This window comes from Rutidosis leptorrhynchoides, chromosome 1, assembly GCF_046630445.1.
Source record: "Rutidosis leptorrhynchoides isolate AG116_Rl617_1_P2 chromosome 1, CSIRO_AGI_Rlap_v1, whole genome shotgun sequence".
NCBI lineage: Eukaryota > Viridiplantae > Streptophyta > Magnoliopsida > Asterales > Asteraceae > Rutidosis > Rutidosis leptorrhynchoides.
Window position 1 is genome coordinate 134,021,976 of NC_092333.1, and position 9,302 is coordinate 134,031,277.

Consider the following 9,302-nt stretch of genomic DNA (forward strand, 5'->3'; position numbering starts at 1 on the left):
GCATCTTCAAAAGCACGACCAAGACCAACAATACCCGCATGACGTAGGAGCTTGGTCTGCAATCCAGCAGACTGTAATCGAGAAGCCAGAAAAGCATAATGACGAACATCTCCCGCAGAATAAACACCAAGCCCTCCAAATGCAAATGGCAAGGTGGCAAGCCGCCACTGCCAATCACCAAACCCAGGCCCTGAAGCAGTAACAATACGCTCCAAGGAAGATCGAAGGGCTCCATCGAAAGCGCGTTGAGCCGCCTCAAATATACTAGGAGGACAAGTACGCAAGGAAAAGTAGAGTTTAGAAACTCCCGTACATGCCCTAAGCAACAACAACTCACACTGAGGATCATCAAGCTTAGCAACCTTATCCATAAGCGCAATGGACTTGGTCACCCTTTGCATCACCAGTTCACTACTAAAACCAGGATCGGAACTTGCGGGGGCCCCAAGCAACTTAACACCATTTAAAGGTCGAGCAATATTAGGAGGAAAGACACCTACTTGCCTGCTGCGAGGGTCCTCCGTAGGCCAGAAAATTTCTGTTTTTTCAACGTTGAGATGCAGCCCAAAACGAGGCCCATCCTCCATAATCAAATGCAAAACCTTCCCCACCACCAAAGTGTCCCCAATAATAGTACCATCATCCAAATACCACGCCTGAAGACAAACCTCAAAATTATCTCTGATTTTAGAAACCAAGGGTTGTAGGACCAAAGCAAAAAGCAGCGGACCAAGGGGATCACCCTGTTGCACATTATTATTATTATTATTGTTGTTGTTGTTGTTATCATTATCATTATCATTATCATTATTATTATTATTACTAGCTTAAGGCCCGCGATTTCACGGGCACTTTTGTATGGTTTTTATAGATAGTGTGATGGTTTAAGTAAAGTAACTTTAGTTATAAAGACATATTGATAATGAAATGTAAGTTTCTACACATGGATAACCATCATCAAAGACCATTAAGTCTTATGAAAACAATTAACATGAATCACACATTTGTCTTTTTAAACAGACCATTAGAATCCTAACAACATTAAAAAGGATAAACGAAACAATAGTAAAGCTTTTAAACATAAAACGATAAACATAGCAACATAGGTTTAATGTTTATATACTTGTGAAGTTTTTAATACATTAAAAATCGGGCATCCGAGGAATCTTCAATAATCAATAATAACACGTTGCATATGGAAAAAAAAACACAATAACATCATTTTGTAAATCATAAAATTGCCGAGATGCGTGAGGTTGTAATTAATTTTTTGGCCGAGTTTCCCATAGCTTGCTCCATTAATATAATCTTTTAACGTGTTGATGAATTATGTATAGCGCTAGCCGTTAGATTTTTTATGAGAAGACGCCGGATCTCCTTTAAGTTGAAAGCTCGTCATGTATCTGCCTGTCACACACAAAAAGTTAAATAAAGATTACAGCCTATTTACATGAACTATATATAGCTATTCCATGCTCCACAGTCTAAATACATTACTGCTAGTAATGGTATTGACCTTTAGACCCTTTTATTAGTTTGTATTATGCATGACAAATTTTAACCCATGCCCCACACCCTATTTACATGAAGCAGCAGCGACGGAAAATAAATATATGTACACAGACAGCAGTTGCAATGGAGCTAAACATAAAGATATAATTTGTAGCTAACCCACAACCGTCCTACGTCAGTTCATATCACCATAATAACTCGGTTTATGAGTCTTTGGTGCTATTCGATCTGGATCTTCTTCGCTCTTTTGGATAGCCACTCGAAACTTTTAGCTTGAATCTCAGTAATTAACTCCGGGCTCAATCTACTTTTGTTTTGAAATACCCGTTGATTGCGGTTTTTTTCAAATCATATACCAGCATACCCACTTTATTGCCTGCCACACCTTGTGACTAACGTTTTCAAACAATTATTATATAGCATTGAGCAAATAAAATATTAAAGACGACTAATAATAGATAAGAGATGAATAATATACCAATGCATTAAACACCAGCTGCTGTAACAAACTTAATGATTTCGAATGCAAATTCGGAACTATTAGCTGAAGAATTCTGGACAAAGAACATCATGAAATTTTCTAGTTTACAAAGAACATCAGGAAATTAAGCATAGATGGATGGCATGCTTGTACGCTTCATATACAAAAAAACATCATCAAATTAACAATAACAATGACTAAATAATTACATTATATGAAATTAAGCATAGAATAACACATAGGCATACTCCCAGTTCACCTCCCTCAATTTTTTTGGTTTGCAGTTTCATCTTTTTTCATACGCATACACAAAATCATAATCATCTAGATGAAAATAGAATAACATACAATAACCTAACTATAATGATTCTTACTATCAAGATCTTCGCCTCCGATGGATCTATTTCCACCTATAACAGATATAAAAGTCTAAAATAAGCCATCGACAATAAGTTACAATGTAAACATTCTTAACACTTCATTACCAACCTGCTTCTTTTTCTTCTTTTTCAAATCAGTACGTAGATTCAAGAGCTTCACAAACTGCCATAAAACCCTTGATTTATATACAATCGATAAAGAAATACAAAAAAGATCTAACATGTACGTATACGTGTGTGTGAGGGAACACACATTGACGCAACTTTAGGTTGATTCGATCAAAATGGATCACCTGATAAGCTTTCGGTATGCTCAAAGTCTACTCAAAATAAGAAATCACCTGGTAAGCTTTCTGTCCAAATGGATTTTGTTAGCTATTTATTTATAATCTTCTATTCATGATTCAAACATCAATCCAGCTGGATTAAATAAATTAATTTCATAACTTAAAAATGCCATTTTAACGTGTTTATAACTTCTGTTTCTTAAAAATCTACATACGGGTTAAAATATATTTTTATGACCCATATGGGTCATAAATTCGCACTTCAACTTAAATGCACCTAAAAATTATTTTCAAGTTAACAAAAAGTTCAAACTTATTTAAATCAAAACATAAGACGTGTCCATGTTGACTCCTACCCATTTTAACACTTTTAGAGTTTTAGGTCCAAATGGGTCAAATGGCCAAATAGTTAGAATCATGATTTTTTATTATTTTTGTTGCAAATTTATTATGAATCCAATTACATAACTCTTACAGATCAACAAAACAGTTATATAGTTTAATATTTATTCATACATGACCCAAATGTTATAATTTTAAATGTAACATGCCTTAAAATTTTATGAACGTAAAATCATTAGATATTTAATTTTAGTTATAGCATTGTAATACTTACATAGGGATATGGAGAATACAGCAGTATGCTGTAAGTACATTCATCCTCATATTGAGAGCGATCCAAGTTTGATAGACTTTTGCCTCAAGTACTTTGTTTTTATCATTTACTTTTAAACCAGCTTATTGATAGTGGTTGTCATTCCATCATGTGTAGAAAAGAACAAACCAAACCAAATAACGGGGCTCTCATTTTAACAGCATATTCATGGCTTTAATGTAGTACAGGGATTTAGTACTACTTACTAAAGAACAAGATATTGATGTTGAAGACCCAACGATCAGAGGGTGGACTTATCACAGATTGAGTTGAAGTACCATAAAAAACACTATTGAGACGATTAACGTGCTGTAATACGCTTGGGGCAGCAACCTGTCTGGACGATATAGATGTTGGCAAAAGAATCAACATCACCATTACCAGGAACCATGGAAGGTCCATGTTCATTATTAACAGATTTCTTTTGCTTATTCTTAGTTGGCATTATGCTATTTAAAACTAACCAACAACTCCCCATTAAATATAAAAATCCAATGAAAACGCTTAAAAGATCATAAATTGCACAATGACATAAAAAAAATTATCATGTATTTTTTAAGATAAAAAGACATACAAATAAACAAACAACAAATCACATAATACAAAAATAAGAAAGAATGTTTACAACAAAGAAACAGCAACTAATATTTTGAAAATAAAACACACACACACACACATTAGTTTCCAACAATTAAATTTAAAAATCACCTTCAAACGTCAGACGAATAGTAACGATATGCAAGCGATAGCAACGTCTTTGAAATCCTAAATCTGCAAGCAACCAAAAACATGCACTTAACAATAAATAATAAAATCAGTTACAATTGGAAAGAAAATAAGGGAAAGAAATTGACAGCAGTAAGCAACTAAAGAGTGTAGATAATTACTGAAGAAGGAATCGCGGCAGCGAATCAACACTATCCACTACCGGGAAATCGAGATTCGTAAGAGGAAGAAACAGTTTAGGGTCTAAAAACCCTAATGTTTAAGGCTCTTAGTCCCTTAAAGAAATAGTAAATGCGTCGGGTACGATCTTCAACTGGTTTCTACAGTGATTGCTGCCCAAATGGGCCAACCATATTGATGTTGACTTACACAAATTATAATATATATATAAACTTGTAATCGAAGGAATTTGTCGTAGAATACTTGCATAAGACTAACACAAAAGATTTGATGCCCTTGAAACATAACATTATAGATAGCCAGGTGGTAACCATACTCATACTGAATTCATGAGAAGTCATCAAGTTGTCAAACTTTTGGTCTTAACCTCATAACTTGAAGAAATAGTAATAGTAATAATTTATATAAAGGTTAACTATAAATAGGCTCCACAAAGAAACTTCAAACCAAATTTACAGTCTAACAATCCACAAATAAAAATGATAGATGCAGAAAAAGATGATTTTATTAGTAGTAAACGTTTAGAATTCAAATGCAAATTTGGTTGTAAAGTGTAGAATTCAAATTTTAGGTGTATTTGAACCTCATTGAGCTTTTATGATTTAGTTGTCTACATATATGGTCAATGTCTTCTTCTCCCACAAATTTTGATGTTTATTGTGCTAGGAGTTACAGTCCTCTTTAGTCTATAGCAACTTTTGTAACTACATCATATATAGACCTCCTATAAAGTATTTTTTCAAAATAATATTTAAGCCACATACAAAACATAAGTTAATATATAACACCTCAAATTAGAGGCAAACAAGGTTTTGTGGCCTGAGACGAAACCCGTTTTGACCCTTTACGCAATCTGCCTAAATTGCCATCTTTAACGTAAATGGAAGGAATCTAAAGGTTGTAAAACTACTATTTGAAAATTTATTAAAACCTTCACAACTTATCCTTGGTTAGGTTATGTTCTTATAATGGTAACGCCTGCATATCGTGATACCCATTAGACAATATTAGATACTTTAGAGATGGATGCATCCTTCTCTAAACTTTAATTTGATACTTGGTCATTTCTCAATACTAAACACGATTGTAGTAAACATGAATAATAAACCAGGGAAGTACTTACATATTGCCTATTGTTAATTGAATGGTAGTGTGTTACATATCAAGGTTTAGTTTCCAAATAACCTTATTGGGTTGAATTGTAGATGTATCGTACTATAAACTTAAACAAAAAAGTACATACCTTCATTATGAACATGATTTCTGTAAGATTTTAAATCATAATCCCTGTATGCAAACACCTATACTTGTTAATCAACCTACAAATTAAGCACCCATACTTGTTAATCAGTCTCAAAAGCCGAATTAATATAATCCGATTTAAATGAGGCAGGCACATGATATAAAATCTGATGCAATCGAGATGTTGAACTGAAGACGGATGACCATAAATTTAAGCAAATATGGTTATTTTGAATTGAGAGGATGAGGATAGGGTTATTGATACGATCACAAATGCCAAGTCAACGTGTTTAATTTCTTACATCTTCAAGCAATATATATCAGCGACGGCTTAACGATGAAGATGAATGAAGAAACAGTGAGTGCTAGATCGAATTGGGTGACCTGTTTCAATAGCGTTGAATTTGAAACTTATTAATCTTCCAATGTTGAAACGGATTGGATTTGTAGACGAAACCTTTAGATTTGAATATGATCATAGTCGATGATTTGGGGGAGAATTAGGGTTTTACCGATGCTGAAGGTAGCTTGAAACGATAGATCTGAATTAGTTTGAATTTGTTTTTGACAATCTTAGGGATAGAGCTAGGGTTTTTTACCATATGGATGTTGTGAATGCGAATGAAGATGATGAACCCGAAACCCCTAAAATTAGAAAAGAGGCCGCCACTTTTTGTGTGTAAGGTATTTTTGTAATCAAACAAATGAGGTGATAAGTAAAATTAGGAAAAATTAAGGGGTTAAATGATTAATTTAATGGATGGCTAACATTTTGTTTGGACTTTAAAATGACCTATTTTATCTTTTGTTATTACCCCTACATACTCCCCTACATACTAATATGCATGGGCAAAATCGTAGTTTCAGTTTTATTCGAATGTCGTTTTGAGTTTGCGTTCACACTACACCCGACCCCTCAAATTCGGTTTCATATACAAAACGACCCCCCAACTTTCTACTTTTTTAGGGGTAAAAAACGTAAATATATAATTTTAAAAAAAAACAAAAGAAAATGATTCCACCCGTATTTTTAACGGGCCTTATCTTCTCGCTCGGTCCGAGTTAAATTTTTTCGAGACCACCGTTCAACTCGAAAAAATCAGACGGACACAACGGGACTAATTATGCGCGAAACGGATATCGTTAAAAAAACACTAAATAACGGGCCCTATATTCTCGCTCGGTGCGAGCTAAATTTTTCCGAGACCACCGTTCAACTCGATATTATTTTACGAACACAACGCGACTAACTATACGCGAAATGGACATCGTCAAAAAAACACTAAATATTTCGAGCTATATTTCATACATATACGTACACGTCCAACAAACAACCCAACCTACTAGATATATTAAGTACCAAACAACGTATATACAAATATGACCGCGCGTTGAACACAACTGCAGCAACGCGCGGTCGAATTTTTTCTAGTTATATATAAAAGAGATTATTATTATTATTATTATTATTATTATTATTATTATTATTATTATTATTACTACTAGCTTAAGGCCCGCGATTTCGCAGGCACTTTTGTATGGACGTTATCGAAATTGTGATAGTTCCAGTAAAGCCGCTTTACCTATAAATAAACATTTAATTTTAATTGATAATCATCACAAAGACCATTATCTTAAAATAATTAATAAATTGCTAGAATAAAAGTTTAGTAAACAAAATATGAACAAAGAATGTACAAACTTGAAGTGTATTGTAAATGGTTTTCCTTATTTTCAAATGTTACATACTACCTCTTTAAATACAAGAGAAATATTAAATGCATAATAAATGCAAATCAACTATACCTAAGAAACATTAAATGCTAGATATAAAAGAGATATCCTATAATCTCTATATTAAATGCAAGATATCTTAGAGATATGCAAAATCTCTATATTAAATGCAAGATATATCTTGTGACAATAGAATCCATTTAATTAGATTGCACTAATATTTTAACACTCCCCCTTAGTGCAAACTCTCGATCAATAATCCCAACGTTTCTCGAAATTCCATGAACTTGATTTTCATTAGAGCTTTAGTAAAGATGTCGGCTACTTGAGCATTTGTCCTTACGTTTGCTAGCTCGATTTCCCCGCTAAGAACCTTTTCACGAATAAAATGATATCTCATTTCTATATGCTTAGTACGGGCATGAAACACGGGATTCAAAGCAAGCTTGATTGCACTTTCGTTAGCTTGATTGCACTTTCGTTGTCACATTTCAATTTGACAACATAATCTACTTTTTCAAGTATGTCACCAATCAATCTTCTTAACCAAATACATTCTTGAGCCGCCATTGTTGCAGCTATGTATTCTGCTTCCGTGCTAGACAAAGCAACAACATCTTGCTTCTTGCTACACCATAAAATAACCGCGGAACTCATGTTAAAACAGTAACCCGAAGTTGAATGGCGATCATTTGCGTCTCCCATCCAATCTGCATCCACGAAACCATTTAACAAAACATCATCACACTTCTTGTACCACAAACCGTGACCCATTGATCCTTTTTGCTGCATCAAGATGAACATTAGTTGGACATTGCATAAATTGAGAAACAATGCCAACCGAGTAAGAAATTTCCGGCCTTGTAATGGTTAGATAGATCAAACTCCCAACCATTTGTCGGAACAACTTCACATCCTTGAGCTCTTTTCCTTGATCTTTCTTCATTTTGAGGTTTGGTTCCATTGGAGTAGTCATAGGCTTTGACTCCCCCATGTTGAAACGTTCCAAGAGACTTCTTGCATAACCCCTTTGAGAGATAAACTACCCGTTTTCTAATTTATCGACTTCCAAGCCAAGAAAACATCCAATCTCCCCCAGATTCTTCATTTCAAAACGAACCGAAAGATCATCACTTAAACGAGAGATTTCTGACTCGTTTCCTCCGGTGATAATCATGTCATCAACATATAATAATACCAAAACATGGAAACCTGGTTCTTTCTTTACAAACAAACTAGAATCCGCATCAGAAATCTTAAAACCACAAAAGACAAGGTATTGTGCAACCTTACCGTACCAAGCTCTCGGAGCTTGTTTCAAGCCATAAAGAGCTTTCTTCAACCGGCACACATATTCTGAAAATTGATTTGAAATGAACCCAATAGGTTGTTCCATGAACACCTCACGATCAAGCTCTCCATATAGAAAAGCATTCTTCACATCAAGTTGCCACAATTTCCACCCTTTGTAAGCCGCTAATGAGATTATTGTTCTCACCGTTACCATTTTAGCCACGGGGCTAAAAGTTTCCTCATAATCAAGCCCATAACTTTGACAAAAGCCACGAGCCACCAACCGAGCCTTGAACCTATTAATGGTTCCACCCGAGTTCTTCTTCAAACGGTAGACCCATTTGCAAGTTACTGGTTTACATGCTTCCGGTTTCTTGACAAGCTCCCAAGTTTCATTCTTTTCCAATGCATCAATCTCCTCTTGCATTGCTTTTCTCCAATCCGGATAATCTTTAGCTTCTTCATAACATGTTGGTTCTTCAGTTAAGCCACCTGAAAAGAAACAAGTTGTGACTGTGTTCACCTCATAGTCACTTAGATGTTTTGGTTGTCTTTTTTCTCTTGTTGACCTTCTAACTTGAGTTGGTACTTCTTCAATAGGCGTCTCTTCTTGATTATGAGAAACACCATCATTCTCACTTTCTTCTTGAGTGTCGAAGCTAGGAAACATAAATTTGTAATCTCTATTTTCTTCACCATTTTTGCTTGATTCAGAAAATTAAGAAGACACTTCATCAAATACCACATCTCTTGAAGTGGTAAACTTCTTTGTTTCTTGATCCATACACCTCCAACATTTCCTGTGAGAATCA

General features: G+C 34.6%; 1 long non-coding RNA gene across 5 annotated transcripts; it reads right to left on the reverse strand.

Annotated features, from left to right (window-relative positions):
- Positions 1–1,124: 1,124 nt before the first annotated feature.
- Positions 1,125–6,133, reverse strand: LOC139865282 (uncharacterized). 5 transcript variants are annotated; one of them, XR_011764822.1, is made up of 9 exons: positions 5,766–6,133; positions 5,465–5,540; positions 4,024–4,086; positions 3,277–3,652; positions 2,607–2,726; positions 2,483–2,536; positions 2,368–2,403; positions 1,991–2,066; positions 1,125–1,904 (listed from the first exon to the last, which is right to left on the reverse strand). It is a non-coding gene; the product is annotated as an uncharacterized lncRNA (long non-coding RNA). The 5 variants fall into 5 exon arrangements; XR_011764828.1 differs by having other exon boundaries at positions 2,483–2,693; XR_011764834.1 differs by having other exon boundaries at positions 2,483–2,722.
- Positions 6,134–9,302: the final 3,169 nt, after the last annotated feature.